At 34.5% G+C, this 19015-nt stretch overlaps 1 protein-coding gene, 1 non-coding gene and 1 pseudogene across 2 annotated transcripts in view; all 3 read left to right on the top strand.

The window, feature by feature from the left end:
- SPAG16 (sperm associated antigen 16) overlaps positions 1-19015 on the top strand; it is a 755650-nt gene that overhangs the window by 576839 nt on the left and 159796 nt on the right. The window lies entirely within an intron of this gene.
- LOC111738727 lies at positions 7204-7322 on the top strand (annotated as a pseudogene).
- Positions 11505-11632, top strand: LOC111738709. Its single transcript, XR_002779957.1, has one exon. It is a non-coding gene; the product is annotated as a small nucleolar RNA SNORA72 (small nucleolar RNA).

Below are 19015 nucleotides of genomic sequence, written 5' to 3'. Positions count from 1 at the left end.
GGATGGATTTATGGCTACATGGAGCTCTATTATGGACAATTATCAGAATATTTACATGCACTTTTGACTCTGGTGTTCTCAGTAGCAGTAAGCCAGCTGGCATTTGTCAATCACATAAAACTGTTATATTTTAATTTCAACTTAGTTGGAAACAAGGAACATTATGACTAAAAAATGGTTTTTTATACCTGGAATTTAACAGTTTGGTTTTATTGTCATTTTTCAGAAAAATATGTAATTGGTGTTTGGATACTTTAGATGAGTTAGCAGTTATTCTAACAGGAAGAGACAGTCAATTTTCTCTAAATCCCCCTAGATAAATAGCATAGATATATATAAAGCTGTACAGATAAATATTGTTCTACATCCTTCATCCACCATTTTATGACAAACCAATATCAGCTTTACTAAAGATGAGGATGCATGTTATAAAAGCACTAGCAGCTACAGTACTTGCCTACATTTGGAGAGTAATTTAGAAGGAGATACTTGGAGTTTACCCAGCAGTCTATGCTTGAGTTTATATGTTTTGCACACATATCAAGGGAAGAATAAAACAGGCCTGACATTTCTGCATATTTCATAGAATTTAAGAGAGTTGTCCAGAGCAGAGTGGGAATATTTTTTTCTAATCCTCTTTTCTCATATGATGCCATGGTGGTCTGTAGGAAGTGAACAAGTAGTGGCTGCTGTATCTCAGTATAAAAGGACAGTTGACCATAAAAAGAACCCAGAACTCAGAATTAGTACTAGAATTAGAATTAGAATTATTAGAATTAGAATTAGAATTAGAATTATTATAACCCCTGGAATAGCATTCAGAGTTCAGATATTCCCAAAATAAGTTTTAATAAATAGATTGTAATGTCTTATACCTAATGACAGTTTTTTGGAATAATTAATAACTCAGGCTGAGTGCGAAAGTTCTGATACTAGCCCAATGCAAAATGACCTTTGACCTTGGCCTAGTTTAAAACTCAAGCCAAACCTACCTGAGGCCACTTTTGGCCTTGAATGGATTGCATTTAAAATCTGTGTTCTCTCAGTCATCCCTTGTTGGTTTAATTACCAGTTTTATTAAAAATACAAATATTTCGTGCTATCCAAAGGGAAAGAAAACTTCTGGATAATTTTCTTAGTTTATGTATTTCAAGTAAACTTAGAAATAATTTTACAAAACATGACTGAAATATTGTTCAAAAGGCATTAAATTAGCAATAGAGTATAGGTTAACAGAGAACATCTGAGAAGGAGGAAAAACAATAAATGAGAGCAGACATAACAAAGGACTATCTAAAATAAGAAATGTGATTTTTATACTTTGAATTTATGTGCGCGTAACACCTCTCTCCATAATACTAAGCTGACAGAAGCATGTCAACCTAACATGATATAATGAGTACAGAGAAGGAAGGGGGGTTGTCATACTTCTTGGCTAATGGTAATAATACAAAACAGAGGCCTCTGATTTGAAATGGCAGAAAATATCACTTGCTTCTCTCTATCAGGGTGACCTCAAGGAGGCTTTTAACATAACTTTCTGTTTTATAAGCAATCTTTTTTCTCATTTTCTGACTCTGATGGCTACCAGTGCTGCTGCATGAACACAGTGAGGAAACATAGCAGAGGAGCATGTAAAACTTCTCGAGGCATGCACGTTCTCTGTAAAGGGCACGCGAATTGCCAGAGCATGGCTCTAGCTCCACATACTCTTTCGTCTTTTCTTCCCTCACTTTTACTTCCTTCTTTATATACCTAGGTTTAAATTTTATACAATAAAAAGCCTTATAATTATCTACCATTGTCATTTCCATAACATGTAAAATTGTATATTTTAGTCCAGGCAAGTACCCAGTAGTCAAACAGATGTGTTTAATTTTTACATTAATATATAAATAAGAAGAAATAACTAAAAGATGGTTCTGATCTAGTCAAGGTTATGACCCAAAGCTTTTCTGATTGGCATGCCTCTTGCATCACAGTGACTTGAAGTACATTTTTAAATGGCCCCTAAAATCACACTACATGCTATTAAAAGTTAATAGCATGCCACCAACAAACACTCATACATATACAGAATCATTAAGAACAGGAAATGTTACAACGATTTAAAACCCTATGTTATCTCAGAAGTTTCATGGTCTTTAATCTTCTATATATTTCTCACTCGATTGATCATGAAGTAAAATGAACTGACAGTTTATCACTTTATTTCTCTTTCCTAACTTTGCTAGAGATGAAAAAAAAAAACTATAACAAGAAGGGGGAAAAATTAAATTTAACAACCTAGACATATTTTGCATTAGATAATAAGCTCTGTAGTTATTGGAAGTTTACTTATTTTATTATTCTTTTTTTGAGAGTATAAGTAATTTGTTTTCTCACTTTAAAAGTAAATATGCCAATGACTCTAGCAGTATACTAGACATTCACAAATATGGTCTATAACTTTTCAGAAAGTGTAATCTAAAATACATGTGAATAATTAACAGACTATTTAGCAGATAGACTTATGTGTGTACATTATACAACCAAGATTAAAAGATAATAAGCCTGTCTTGCAGTTCTTTCTTATGATCAATACAAGTGCCACACAATGACAAATGTGTGCATTACATATATGTATTTCATGATTAGGATGAAAAAGACTAGTTTCTCTTAACTTTCAATCTTTTTACAGCTACTGCATAATTGTGTAAGCTGTAAGGATGCAGATTTACAGGTTATATAAGTATTAATGTGATATATTGAGACCAAGACTGAACCATGTGTTCCGGTAGATTCTGTAATTTTCACACTTGCTTTGCATTTTAGTCATTTTAAGGAACTGATCGCTTTATAAGGTGCCAGGATCACATCACTATATTGTACATAAATACCAGATCTATTGCCCAGATTCTTTCTAAACTTTTCTACAAAACTTTTGAAAAATGAATAAAATATACACTTTAAAAATTATTTTATCACTGTGGCCATTGCTTGTGTACTTCTTATATCCCAGATGATCAGGAACTCTACAAGAAATCATAGCAATGAAGTGCCTGGCATACAGTAAATATTCAAATACTTGATGGGGAAATAAATGACTAAGCTTTGGTTATTTTCCTAATACAGCATGTTGGTGATAATCTCCAGTTTCATTATTCTTCCTCCTTCAAAAACATTATTTTATGTTTGTGGATGACCCATCTCTGTTTGAATTGCTGCCTGTTTCTCTCAAGTTGAAAATGTAAACACTTACTACATATTTTTCAACTGTGATTCTCTGAGTTCAGGCTTAATCATAAGCAGATCCATTTTTGTCTCCATGTGTTACTTAATTTTTTTTTCTTGAGATTATGGTGCCCTAATATCAGAAAGGAATTCACTCAGGAACAAATAGTAGACTATCAAGTGAAGAGATGTGTAAACAAATAGGAGTTACACTTCTCCTGTAGAGGAATTCTGCAGACAAAGTTACTAGTGTTGGTGTAGAGGCTCAACATGAGAGGTCATGCACCTCTGCAAGTCTCAGCCTTTCTGTCTAGGCTGTGTAGGGGAGAAAAACTTTTCCCTCTTCCCTTCTAGGTTCTTTGGTTAGTCTAATAATTAAATGTATATAAGATAGAATTTCAGGAGAAAACCAAATTTAACTTCATGTGTATGAGAGGCCATGCAAATATGAGACTCCAAAATGTGATCAAAATAGGCAGCCTTTATACCTTTTAGGCAAGGAAACAATCAATTGGTGAAGAATTGACAAGACAAAGGAGTTTGGGCTTCAGGTGGCAAATTAGTGAAGAAATAACAAGTTTTGTTTATATAATCTTCTCAGCCCTAAATTCCCTATCTGGTGATAAGGCTATCTGCTACCATCATGGTACAGAAGGGGTACCATTCACATGAGAAATTTATTTCCTGCTTTCAGGGGCACAAAGAAGTTCAGTGTCCTTCTTGCATTGGCTGTTTCTTAAGTAACTTAATTAGAAATAATATGCCAAAGTGGCATATTTTGGGGTAGCATATTCTGCTCTCCTTCAGCTGAAAGGTGGTTGCTGCAGCTCTAGGCTTGTTCAAGTTAAAAAAGAAGAGGGCCAAGGGGAGGCATGAGCAGCTTCTTATCCTTCGATAAAGAAAGCAAATTTCTCCTAGAGAAACCCTAACAGACTTTTGTTTATAGCTCATTGATTTGACCCTTATTCCACAGCAAAAAAGGAAGGCAGAGAAAAGAGTTGAGAGGATAGGTCAGCCCTTCACTCTTTCCTTACTTTTGTTCAGAAGCCGTCCTGGTCGTTCCTATCCCCTCCATCCATGAAGTGAGAGCTTTCAGTGTCACCTCTCAATGCCTAACGTTTTTAATATATATACTCTAAGAAATGGAGCCTTCTTGTCATTTCCCCAAGTGTACTTTTATAAAGCCCAAAAGTTTCATTGATCCTCTTTGGATAGAATCCCTGTCTGAAATTATAAGGGAATGATCACAACTGGCTGAGGTGAATTTAAGCTATATGAGTACCCCTCTTAGAACATTTGAGGGTTTCAACAAAAAAGCTGCCATATTATCTCAATAGATTTTAGGTCTATTCCCATTGTAAGTGTGGTGTTATTATGCAGTTATTTATAGTACAAATTCTTAAATGCTTACTTTCAATTTCTTAACTCGTCATGAACCAGTAACAAAAAAATGGATGTATCAGCATCAGTTTTGGAAACCCCATGTCCATAAAATAAATATGCTTGTACAGCAGTCCTCCCTTATATGTAGGAGATACATTCCAAGATCCTCAGTGGATGCCTGAGACCACAGATAGTAATGCACCCTATATATACTGTGTTTTTTCTATACATACATACCTCTGATAAAGTTTAATTTATAAATTAAGCACAGTAGGAGATAAACAACAGTAAAACAGAGCTATTAGAACAAACTGTAATAAGGATTGCGTGAATGCGGCATTTTAAGTAAAACAAGGGTTACGTGAGCACAAACGCTGCCATCGCCTGCGGTATTGCAACAGTCCCTCTGATAACTGAGCTCATTACAAAGGGACTGACAGGTGAGTAGAGTGTCCGTCATGAATACACTGGACACAAGGATGGTTCACGTCCTGGGCAGGACAGAGCTGAGTGGCTCGAGATTTCATCTCCCTACTTGAAACTGTGTACAACTTAAAACTTATGATTGTTTCTGGAATTTTCCATTTACTATTTTCAGATAGCAGTTGACTGCAGGTAACTGAAACCATGAAAACTGAAATAGCAGATAAGGAGAGACTGCTGTATTCTATTTTGTTCTTCACTTTACATTCCATATGATAAATATCTATGTTTCGTTCACATAGATGATAAAATGCATGATTCCTGGTAAACCGTGTAAATAAAATTTGATTATAATGATCTGATATTAAAAGTCATGAAGGCTTGTCACATAAATATAAAGTTAGTGCAAAACTTTTCAAGCTTTATTGATATGGTACAACCACTCATCCCAACATAGTCTCTCTATAACTGCTGACCTTTATTACTTTACTGTTAAACAGAATTGTGATAGCTTAGAGTTTGGACTCATTTCTTCTGCCTTACATAGCAGCAAAAATATAAGCATTTCTTTTCACCCCCACAATATTCTCTGGAAGAACTACAGTATAAGGCCAGCTATTGGTTGAATATTACCCATATGTTTCTTAAGGGTGAATTTCCAACCAGTTTCAGAGCCTAAAACAAAAGGGCATAATTTGATAAAAATCTTATTGCCCGATAGCACACAGATATCTGCCAGCAGTTTTGGTTTCTTTTAAAGGGCAGCACATGGCTGACTGATCTCATACTAGGATTTATATGTGTAATTATTGCCATATATTCAAAATATCACTTTTATCACTGAAAACCTAGAGCTTTCAAATTTTTGCATTTTAGTCATTCAGTTCTTAGGGAGATAGGCTTCTGTAAAAAGAATTTTAATTCTAATAAAGCTTTCATTAAACTTTAAATAACTTAATGATGAAATAGATATAAAGAAATCTAGTTTTCCTTTTTTATTTAGAATATTTCTATAAATACAAAAAAGGTAGTTGCTTATTAACATCAAAAAATTAACATGCGTACTGATCTGATATTAAAAGTCATGAAGGCTTACTGTATTAACATACAGTTAAGATAGATTTGCACACACACAAAAAAATTGACTTATGCAGAGGCTGAAAGATGCTTCAAAAAGTGCTTATTTTAGAGATAGCACTGCTTTATAAGTACATTTCACTGTAATCCAGTATGTACAGACAGTTCAAGGAAGTAACCTTCTGAGCTTGTGTCTGCCTCTCATAAGGTTATATGCATAAAATGAGGTACTTTATGTAAATTAGTAAGTATAATTCCTGCCACATAATGTGCATCTGAAAACTTATTGTTATTGTAGAGAAGCTATTTCTTAGTTACTGGGTGGAAACACTTTGTGTTTGGAAATGGGATTACTAATTTGGAGCAAAATAAAAAAGGAACAGAACATACTAGCATAAACAGATATACCTGGATTAAAGGTCCCTGAATTAATTTCTATCTAATGAGAGGTGTTTACAGAATGATGATATTAATTACATATAGAGACAGAACTAGTTCCTTAAACATCAAACATATATAAAAAGCACATGTGTTATTTTATTCTAAAGAGCAGAGAGCTGTACAAAACGAATGGATTGAGAAGTTTTCACAGAGCAGGAAAACTCACAGGATGAAAGGAGACAGAATTAGTGGAGATCTGACCAAATGTTGCCTATGTAATCCAGGACAAAGAGGCAAAAGGCTAAATGGGACAGATGTGGAGTTATTTGGAAATCAGAGAGCAGAGGAATCTGACCATTGTATTTAGAGTAGCCCTACATCGCACACAACACAATCACCCCTTTGTTCCTGCATTCTGTTTATTCCTTCATATCAACTCCCACAATCTGTAATTAATCTTTTTTCTATTTATTTAGTTTACAATATCTCTCCCCCTCTATAGTGTAAGTTCTATTAAGTCAAAGTCCTTGTCTTTCTTCTTCAGCACTCATTTAGACATGCCTAGACATACCAGAAACGAAATAAAATAGTCGATGTTTAAAAAAAATAAAAATTAAATTAATACATTAACGAAGATGAGCCTAAAATTGAAAGATTAATTCTTTTGGCAAACTTTATTGTGTAAGTTGTGGAGTAACATTGTCAGGTATTAATTAAAGAATTACAGTGTACAGCCATGCCACCCTGAACAAGTCCGATCCCATCTGATCTCAGAAGCTAAGCAGGGTCGGGCCTAGTGAGTACTTGGACGGGAGACCACCTAGGAAGACCAGGTGCTGTAGGCGTAAAAAATAAAAAAAATAAGGAATTGTAAGCTGACAAGGTCCTTGCAAGGTCAACCAAGGATTGCCCCGCCTAAAAAATAAAAAGTAAAAATAAAAATAAAGAATTTCCTGCCACCTTCACGCCACCAAACTGTCTTTCACCTCAGAATTGCTCTCAACAAGCTCTCTACTGCCGCAAGGGACAGTCATCATAGCTCGTCGTAGAGCCAGAGTATAAAGTATTAGATTCTTACCTTTCAAGTTTAAATCCATGGTGTGAGTATAAAAAAATGAAGATTTGTGAGAATATAATTACTTAGGGTTTCTTCCTCTTTTAAGTAATCCATGGACTAGGTTCGGGGTAGGAGAGAATACAAGAAAAAAAGAGAAGTTACTGGGGGTCGAGTGATGATGATGAAATAATTTAGTTGGCTCTAGTACAAAATATATGTCAGGAAATTAAGGGATTTTCAGATGCATCAGTAGATGTTTCCATGGAAGAATGACAATGGCCTAGAACCACACAGTTTTTCTTCTTCCCATTGTAATAACTTTATGTAAGTGCTTTGGAACGTATGTGCCACGTGAAGGAGAAGGGGTAGATGGAAGGAATGAATATTAAGCTGAGTTAGTATATTACGAATTGTCAAAATGGAGTTCTCCCTTATCAGATAGGAAGCAGCTCAATACAGAAACACATGCAAGATGCAGTTTGTTTCAAAGGAAGAGTGAATAGAAGTGTTTAAAAGTTTACTCTTTCAGGAACCATGATGGTAGGACACTATATAGGCATAACATAGTTATATCTTAAATCTATGTGCATTCATCAATATACTCCCCTCCCCTCACACAGAGTTCTGTTATATTTATGTTTTAATTCATGAGAATATTCTCTTGTTTTAAATGCCTCTTAATTATTCCCTGACCTTGACCAAGCTTCTTGGCAAGTGAGAGGTATTATGTTGTAAGTTATCTATCAGTATTTTATTATGGTAAGTTAGTTTTTTAAATCACTCCAAAATGGCAAAATAAAATCTTAGTAACCCAATTTTAAGATTACCTTTCATTGTTCAGATATGACCAGTATGCCTTCCCTAGCTGCAGGGGAAACTGGGAAAGAGGGTCTTTCATCCTCTATAAGAGAAGGCAGCATAGAAGAAGAGGTTTGGAGATTATTGTGTAAATAACAATGTCTGCCATAATAAGTAATAGAAACAACCTCAGGTTAACAAAAATCTGCCTAACCAAATCTTAGTTTTCTAGTTCTTTGTGATTACTCTCATGACTCCATATCATTAGCCTCCCCATTTTCCTGTTGGACAGAGGGAAAAAGTAGGAAGAGAAAATAAAATGAGGAGAATAATATGGTTTCCAAACTTTTATACAAAGTCACACTTTGAGCTATTTCCTCTATCCCCAACTCCTCTTGTTTATTATCAAAGTGCATTTTTCTCTATTTAAGAGATTTTCAGATTGAGAGAGACCTCCAGGATACATGACTTTGAAAGCAGAGGCTCTACTCCAGCAACCATATCTAGAACCATGAGAAGTCCAAATTATGAGGAACTAGGGAGGTCAGAGTGCCTGTCGTACAACTTCTGCACAGATTGAGCTCTTCTTCTGTGTCTCCACTTCTCCCCGGGTATCCACCTCTCACGTGGCTCGATCTCTGACTTGACCATGTGACATTGGTTCACTAAAGCTAGAGAATAAAAGTCTACACTTGAAATTTGAGAGACACCGCCAATAAAGCATTACTTAGACATGCCATTAAGAATACTTGAAAGTATAATGAAGATCTATAAAGGAAACTTATTTTTGTCCCATGCAATCTTTCAAAGAGTTGTGTATTCAATCATTCAACACATGTTTATAAAGCATGCATTGTATGCCAAGCACTACATGACAAAGTATGTGTCCCCTGTACTTCGGTTTGTTTAGGTACAACCATAAATAAAGCAAAGTCTAAAGAATTAAATCTAGGTTCAGTTATTTTGATTATCTGTGATTTTTTTAAATCATAAATTAAAATGATTGAAATTCCATATTTTTCAATGAAGGGGCTCATTAAACTAAATATATGGAATTATTTTCTTTATATTATAAAAACTAAACATTCTTTGATATCTAATTCGCATAGAATGTATCCTCATATTCACAAAAATGCCAACTCTTTGCAAATGTAATTGCTCAGTCTTCAGAGGCAAGATAGCTTTCCTTCTAAGCTTTTCCTTAGCCTTGTGTTTACCTGCTATGGTCGTGAATACTAATTTTAGTAATACTGAACTCCCATTAGTCAACATTGTCCAAATGTGAAAATTTGTTAATGCAGTTAATCCCATTCTTCTTAAATATCACATCTATCTTTGTAATTTGAGTTTTACTCATATCATAGTCATCAAGTAATTTCATGATAATTGCTCACTGATTCAAATGTGGCATTCCTCATCTTTCTGTGTGCCTCATTTATAGCAGGTTGTGAAAGTCTGAGTATTATGTAGGAGAAAATGAGTAGTATTTTATACTTAGCAATATCCCTTGACCAGAAAAGAACTCAATTTTTTACCTGAAAATTATGGCTTTTTCTTTTTTAGTCATAAATTTTCACTTTTAGAACTAATAAGTCAATTCATATAATTACCTTCTATTGCTTAGATTTCTGCAGTACTTCTTACAGTGATTCTCTCGACTCCTCTAAGCTTTTGGCTGTGAATGACAGACTCACAGCTATTTTGCTTGTTCGATTAATACCAGAAAACAGAATTTGCATCTGGCCACCAGGCTTTTACTCATCAAATCAGCAAATGGAACTAATGTGGAATAATAACAGGAGAACTGGCTTTTGAGAACAGAAGACTAAAAGGGATTTTTATGAAACATGTAGTTCACATTAAAAAAAATCACAAAAGCCATTGAACACTGAATTCATCTTATTTTTCATGTCAGCTGAGGTTATTATTGTCTCTTCTAGGACATTCATGATTTTCGCGCTACAAGTAATGTTGCTGAGAATTTTTTGATAACTATTTTCAATGCCAGTCATGTAAACAGTGTTCCTTGTCTTTAGATAAAATTCTATACTCTACTTGGCTGGTTTGCACATTTTAAAATGTGGGCTTGAACTGAAGAATTTTTTAAGACTACAGTAAAATGTAATCCTAAGAGACTCACAAAGCCAGCAAATATTAAATAAACACCTCTTTTACATTTTTCTCCATGATATTTTGATAGAGTGATTGAAAATACTCCAGGGAAGAGAGAGGGTTTTAAGAGGTTCTTTTAAAAAATCAACTTAATTATACAGTTAACTCCTTTACATGTAAATTAATTTACGTGACTAAAGTAGACTTATCTGCTTCTCTTTTAATTAAAAACTGAGCTAACATAGTTTATCTTTTGAATTATCACAACTACCAACAATCTTCTTCAAAATAGCTAATGCGGCTTAGAATTTTCACAAATTTTTATTGTATAATTGGAAATAATAGAATGATTAAGGATCTTAATGGAGTGAACCAATCTTCAAAATGACCATCATAGCCTGTAATTATCTTCCATTTCTCTGTTTTACATTTTTTTCTACTGTGATTCATGCATATAGATACATGTTGTCAGATACTAATCATTCTCTAACTGCATTCATATTACTATGTTACTGGACTTTTCTCCAGGCTTTTCCTCTGTGTTTATCTCAATGCAGATACTCTCTGGTATTCCTCTTGAATTGAATGGTATATAACAAGGATGAAAAGGGAATATGAGTGGGATCTTTGCAGACTTCCTCTCTTCCTCACTTGCCAGTTTCTACTGTTTGCTTTGGAATTGATCTAGTAGAGATTGTTTGAAAATTTAGAGCAGAGTGATTCTTTTCCTTCACATATGGCTGAAAATTTCAAAATATAATATATACTCTCGCACAGAGTTGGTATCTCAAATTATTTCATAAAAATTAATGGCCACAAAGGATGTTATCTCTAGCATTTTGTATATTGTGTAAGTGCTAGAAATATATTTTCCAAATGCTTATAGCTGCAGATTTAAATTATTCAGTTTATGTTAAATGGTAAAAAACCATTCCTTATTATCAAACCAATCAGCCAAATCAGGCTTATATCATTATCAATTCAAATAAAAATGTCAATATACATTCTCAAGATGGCCATCTTTTTGAATTCTAAATAGGAAGATAAAAAGGTAAAATGGTCGAAAATATTCTTGTTCTGATTTTGTAATAATCAGGCAGGTTAAACATTCACTATATTAAGACCATGCATATGTCCCCAGACCTAGCTCTTCCCCTAGGCCTGGTTTTATAAATGTTGGTGACAAACATCTTAAGTGGGAAATGGTCTGATTCTAGGTAACTTTGATCAACCTCAAAAAATGACAGCACAGCTAGTATAAAAAGTTGAAGATACCCACTGCTAATTTCATGATTACCAGTTGCCATTCAATTAATCGTAAAATTATTATTTTATTTTCTAGAAAAATAAAAATTATTGAAAAAAAAATAAAGCAGTGGAAAGATAGATAGAGGATAGATAGACAAGAAAGAGATTATCCAACAAAAGCATGGAACCTTGCCTTGAGATTTTGGTTTAGTGGAAAAAAGCCATAGCTACCTCTTACAACCCATGCCACAGCTGTCTTTGCTTCCCTGGTAAAACTCTTCCTTTAGGAGCCGTGTATTTTGTAACTGCCCTTTGGTTTGGCACAACTAACTTGGTTATACCAAGGGTAGTAACATACTTCTCTTTAGCAAAGTAGGAAAAAGATGAGAAGAAGTTGGAAAGGAAAAACCAGGGTGCTGTGTACCAAAATGATGTGAACTAATTTTAAGACAGTGTTAATGTATAAGTTGAGATTCTAGAAAATGATTATCATATAGCTATGAGGTTATGTTCCCATAAGACATTCTTTGTAACTGCCAACAGAACCCATACACCAATGTGAAGGTCATCGACACCATCTCAATGAAGATATAATTGGCATAAAACATTGCACAAGTTTAAGGGATTTAAGTCCTTTTAATGTGTAAATTCTTGAGCTTCAGTTCCAATAGTTTCTTACTCAAGCAGTCAAGCAGTCTGAGTGAATCCTTGGACTTGACTTTGAGAAAACCAGGTAAAAAAATGAATCAGTGAAGAAGAAAATAAATACTACTCTAAGAGAAACCAAGCGAAGGATTTACAACAGAGGTCGAAACTCTGTGAAGGTGTGGAAGTCCATACTTTCTTTCTAAGCAGAAATTTATGAAAATTTGGACAAAAAAAAAATAGAAGATACTGAAAAAAACAATCAATCTTACCTTCCCAGTGATGGTGTTCATTTGGTGATAAATCCACAGAATATTATGGAAGACATACATGATTAATGTAGAACAAAGTAGTCACTTCCTCCCTTATGTTCTACTTTCTTTAATGTTTCTTTTATTCCTGATGCTTTAAGAAAATAGTATCTGTGTGAAATAATTAATGAATAATGCAACTTTACAATCTGGTAAAGTACTCTATTTTCTATTGCATAAGAGAAATGGAGACTTGTTTCTTCCATTAAAGATGATTTTGCCATCCCCAGGGGCAAAAATCAAGGAGAAAATAGTATTATGTTTGCTCAGTTTAGTTAGCTCCATTTAGCTATTTTTTAGCGGCATTTGTATAATCCTTTATATCTTTTTTTCTTTTTTTTTTTTTACTTTACTAAAAAGACAATTTTAACATTTTATGCCATTGAGATTGGTTTTGTTTTCCATGTAATATTTCTGTGGTTAACAAGGACCCATGGCTAAGCAAAATACTCCATTTGCTAAATTGTACCTATGTAAAATTGTTGCTCCATTGCTAAAATGCATTTTTTTTTTTAAAAAGTAATGAAACTGCAAAACATTTCTGTCTTATATCGGATTCCTCTAGAAGAGCTGGCCACTTGGAGACAAGGATTTTTATGCAAGAGAGTGCCGTTAGGAGAAACTTGTAATGGAGTGAGAGAAAAGAATAGGGAAGTGGCAGAAGCCAGTCAGTGATGAGCTTTCAGCTCAAGTTCTAGCATCAGCCTGATCCATGTGGAAATCTGGGGCATAATTAACACTGCAGAGTTGTCCCACCTTGAGGCAAAAACACTAAGCTTTGCGTCCCTGTTTCAATTAGTGGCCGCAGAGGGAGAAAATAAATATTACTTTAAGAGAAACCAAGTGAAGGATTTACAACAGAGGTTGTGGGTGAGGCATAATTTTATAGACATTTTCAGGCAATATGACATTTAGCGAAAGATATTTCAAAAAAGAAAGAAAGAAAATTACACCTATGAACGTTTAGCAGCCAACACTCTTCGCAGCTGGGGGATGGATGTTGCACTGGCTAGAAAGAGAAACTGGCTGATGTCCCAACAGCCTCTACTACAGCTGCTAAGCCAGTCAAATATATCTGTGTAATTAAAATGTTAGAGCTTTCATTAAAATTCATTAACATTCAATCCAAAGTGAGATCTTTCGTGTGGAGGGGGCGCAAGGGAGGGGTGTCATTTGGTTCATTTGGTAGATCTCAGCATGATGACTGCCAAGGTTTCAGGCAGAGTGGTCCAGTTAAAAAATAAAGTTCTCTGGCGCTAATACATTGTATGATTTATTTGCTCTGTGACCTTGGGTAGTTGCTTAGCTTTTTGAATCCAGTTCATCATTTCTATAACTGCAGTCATAATACCTATCTGTGGGTTACTGTGAGAATATGTGTGTAAGGCTGCTGATGAGAGAGAAATCCTCACTAAATGGTGACTCCATTTTTTTTTAATATACAGTGCATATATATATTGTGTTGTTTTCCGTTTCATGACCTCAGGCACCTCCTCCGAAACCCAAAAATACACCAAGTGAGAAAGTGTTGCCAGGTCAGCACAAATGTCATCTCACTAGAAAAACACACTCAACACTGGATATCATTTCTATGTAAAAAAAATCAGAACATTTAGTTTTATATTTTTATTTTAAATAATAAATTTTCAGACACTGCTGAGGTAAAGTAATGCATCATCCAGATGCACCGCCACATCAGCAAAATCAGTTGGTCTTCTATAGAGATTTCTAAAGGAAGTCACTCTTTATATAATGCTCAGATATTATAGTCAGCAAATGGTAAACACAATTTGGGCTGGCAAGATATTTAAGATGGTCACTGACACATTCTAAAGCAGTGTGTTACTATATAAAAGGCATGATTGGGGCTTTTGCTTTTTCTACTGGTCACCACTAGATGGTGATATATGAAATGTTCACTTCAGACTTGTTTGAAGATAAAAGTAATGCCTTGGTTCTCCAAAATCAGCTATAAGCAAATTCATCTTCCTGGATCATAATCTTCATAAAGTATATACACTACTACACATACATTTACTCATATGTTACTGATGCATTTACTAGGTCCTCTCTATCACTCTCATTCAGAAATATTATATTCATACTTTACAAACTATTATAGTAAGCTTTGGATATTGATGTCTAAAACTTACAGGTACATTAGAAGCAGAAAAATGACATAGAAAAAAAGGTACCAACAATAAACATACATATTTTCAACTTGACATCTAATGGCCCCAGAGCAATAATTCTTCAAATTTGTGTATATTTTACTAGTACGAGATACATCTATGCACATTATCACTTTAGATATTTATAAACACACTGTAGGGATTGCTGGTCAAATACGTATTCTCAATTTACATGTGAAGAAAGACCTAGACTGTTTTTAACTTTTTCAAATTCACAGAGTTAGTGAATGGCAATAATGGATTTCAGATCCATATTATAGGTCTACATGGCTGTGTGCTTATCATATTACTAGATTTTAAGGAGGAAGACTTTGTTTTAATGACTCTTAAAGCCCTTCTTTGGAATCCATTTGATAAAGGGATAAAATTCTACATATTTACTATGAAATTCATAATCATATATTTTAGTCAAAGCATATTTATTTACACAGCATCTCCATGTGTTAGCCACTCTAATAGACAGTGGGGAATCAGTGGGAATAAAACATCCATGCCCTGCCCCTTATAAAGCATAGAGTCTAATGTAGTAGGCAGACACAATGCAAGTAGATACAAAAATAATTATAACAAATTCTGAATGTCATAAAATAAAAGAACAGAATAGAAGAGAATAACTGGCAGAACCTACAGGGTTGGTCTCTTGAAGAAATAACATTCAAGATGTGACCTAAAATATGAAGAAGAGTCAGCCAGGTACAGGTAACAGTTGCTGGCACAAGGAATGACTTGTAGGAAGGTCCTGAGGGCAATACTTAATACTTTGCAAGTCTTAAGAAGAGTCAGAAATGAAGTATAAGAGGAACAGAGTGACCAGTGATAGATGCTAACTTAGCGAGAAAAAGATATAAGTGTAGACAGGTGCCACATCAAAGAGTTTGAATTTTATTCCAAGTTCAAATGAAGGCTTGATGAATTTCCAGCAGGGGAGTGCTATGATCTAATTTACATTCAAAAAAAGATTTTTCTACCAACTGTGTAGGAAAATAACTTGACTACAAAGGGGACGGTGGAGATGGAGAGAAGTGAATGCTATATGTTTAAAGAAAATTTGGAGGTACAACTGACAGAATGTAGTGACTGATTGTAGATGGGAATGTGGGGTGAGAGTGAGGAAAATGACTTGAACCTGAGGTTTCTGACTTGTCCCAGTCACTAAATGATGTGCTGTGTCATCATTGAGGTGGAGAAGATTAGGGAAATGCAGAAGACAGATTCAGGAGAGAAAACAGCAGTTCATGTTTACACTTGACAAGTCTGAGATTCTTATAAGAACCAAATAATGATTTAAGTAGAAAAGTTGCTAATAATGTAGAGTAGATTCTGAAGGGGAGTTTCAAGCTGCGGTTATGAATTTTAAGTCACCAACATTAAGATTTCACCTAAAGTCAAGTAAGTAAATAGTATCTTCTAGGATAGCAGAGAGAGATCTAGAGAGATGAACAGAAATGTTCAAGACTGAGCCCAAAGAACATCAGTACCTAATGGTCTTTCTACTATGTCATCCTGCTTTCTTATGAAAATTTTCAAAGTGTAAAATGTTACCGGGGCCAGACTCACTCTTGTTTAACAATTATGATACTATTAGGCTCCAAAGAAAAAATTTGCACCGTTTTCCTGATTTTAACTCCATGTTGCATGTCATAACTCAGTATTATATGCCCAAGAGAAGTGGAGCTGTAGGGTAGAGAGAAGAAATTGTATCAGAATATATCGAAATCAACATGTCCCTGCAGACTTCCCCCTTTGTCCTTTGAATTCCTCTCTTTTTTCCTCCTGGTGAGACCTTGGCACTTTACACTTTTCAGCATCAGGACATAAACATGAAAGAATTTGGCATCTCAGTGTCATTTCTCTTCCACATTTGGATGAGCTTTGTGATTGTTTAGATACCACTTAAGTAGTATAAAAAGGAAAACTGTCCTAAGATAGTGGACACAGAGTCCACTCCTAGGTGTCTATCTAATAGTTAAAGAAATACTGACTAGAGACAAATATCATTGCCTAATTCAGAAGGGAGAGGGGTAAGATATCACCTAGCCCCACAATATTCTAATTTCAACTGAAAGGACACTGCAGACCAAGACAAATGCAGAAGATGCTTGGAAATTGTATAGAAAAACTTTAGAAAAGAAAATAAAAAGACAAAATCAATTTATAATGCCTATTACATTATTAGGGGTTGGATAAAAACAAAATGCATCGTGTTCAAAGAAGGTAAATTTCTTAATTTAATTGAATTTAATATTTAAGTATCAAAACCAGAACACTAATTAAAACTTCAGCTAAAAATAATGTAAGAGAGAGCTGAAGGATAGTATAGTGCAGTGAATCATATAGTACAATGTTATCCATCAAAACCACAGAGCCTACAATTTTCTTCCTTTATATTAGGTTGAAAAATGACTTCAGGTATATGCTTATATGGGTAAGTGATGAGAAATCCAAGTTGAGGGAAAACTACTTGATACTCGCTTTATATGATACTGTATAACTCTAACAGCTACAATTAATAATAGTTAAAGGCTTAAATGGCCCTGGGATAGATAGTTAATAGAAGACAGGCATACCTGTCAATATGAGGCTTTGAAACTACTCAAAGTTAAGGCAGTTAACCTGATGACATTCCATGGAATTTCTGAGCATAAACAAATGTTATAAAAATAATATAGGTCAGAAATTCACTTACAATATTATTTAGAGTTCTGACACATGTTGAAATTAATCATTATTCATTCGTAACTTAGAAATCAACAAATAAATCTGAACATGCAATTCATACAGACAAAATAAATGGGAAAAATCCCTCCTAAAGTCCCTTCATCTGGAGTGGGGGGCACTTGCAACAACAGAGGAGGACTGCTCCAGTGACTGCCTGCCTTTGTGTCTGGCCCTCGTGATCAAAAGCAGCAGTCAGTTATCTGAATGTAGATTCTCAATATTTACGTGCTCTGGCTCTTGCAAGCTGTGTGCTAGCTGCTCCAGGAACACATGCATGGCTGCCTTCCATGGGCGTAGAGACTTGGGGATCAGTAGCTATTCCTGAGCTAAGAGCTGAAATTGACTGGAGTTAACTTCAATTTACCTGGCCAAATATTTCTCTGGAAGTTACCAGCCTTCCAAAAAAGTTACATCAGACAGATTCTGCTTGTGTGATTGTCGTTTAGGTGGGGAGACATTCCTGGCGCTTCCTACTCCAGCATCTTCTCAGAACTTCTCCCAGTAGCCGTTGATTTAAGAAAGTAAATCAAGTTCAAAATACTTGAATCAAATAATAGTTATAGCACAAGAAAGTGCATATAATTATCTGGGCGAAAATGGTATGGGTAAGGAAAGATGGTTAAACAACAGGGCAGGTTGCTAAAGAACTTTTAAGAACATAAATGACTGACTTAATTTCAACTTACCTGCATTCCAAGAATATTAAAACCTTAAGTAAGGTAAAATCTGTTAATATCTAAAAAGGCTGAGTATTTAATAAAAATCATGGAGATTTTATGGTCAACATCAGAGCAAATGTAAAGAAAGTAAAAGAGAAAGACTGAAGCACAAGAATTCTATAGAGACAGGGAGTAGGAGCCAGAGGTGATCATGAAATCATATGCCCCAGTAGAAATTTGATCTAGTTTTAAGAAGGATATTGAACTTCCCTCAAAACGTAAAAGTGGGATTTGAGCTAAGCTAACTATATCATTAAGGATCAAGAGACAGAATGACATCCAAAACACAGGAATATGTTAAAAGCACCAATCTCCAAACATATTCAAATAGAAAAACAAAGGAAACAAGCGCTCTCTGATTTTTCTCTTGATACCACCACAGAAAGCATCACAGATGGTTTTATCTGCTATTTACTATTAAAGAATATGATCCTGGGAAACAGACCAATAAGAATTACCTCTTTTTGGTACTAAAAATATATATATATTCCTGAAGTTCTATTCTTTGAAATCTTCCACCAAGTAAATTCTGTGTAGAAATTCAAAATTAAGATTTTTAGCTGTAGCAATTTAAATTATTCTGTTTTATGATTCACTCAAACTAAATGAAAAAGTCTTTATTTTTCTATATATATGAGAGATTTATTATTTATGATGAAGATAACTATCATGATGAAGGTAATTGGATAATGTCTAACTTTAAAATAAAATTCAATATTATTTTTAGCGATGTGTTTA

The sequence above is a fragment of the Pteropus vampyrus genome, unplaced genomic scaffold (assembly GCF_000151845.1).
Source record: "Pteropus vampyrus isolate Shadow unplaced genomic scaffold, Pvam_2.0 Scaffold42, whole genome shotgun sequence".
Taxonomy (NCBI): Eukaryota; Metazoa; Chordata; class Mammalia; order Chiroptera; family Pteropodidae; genus Pteropus; species Pteropus vampyrus.
Note: the sequence above shows the minus strand (reverse complement) of the source record. Positions and strands in the feature narration are given on the sequence as shown.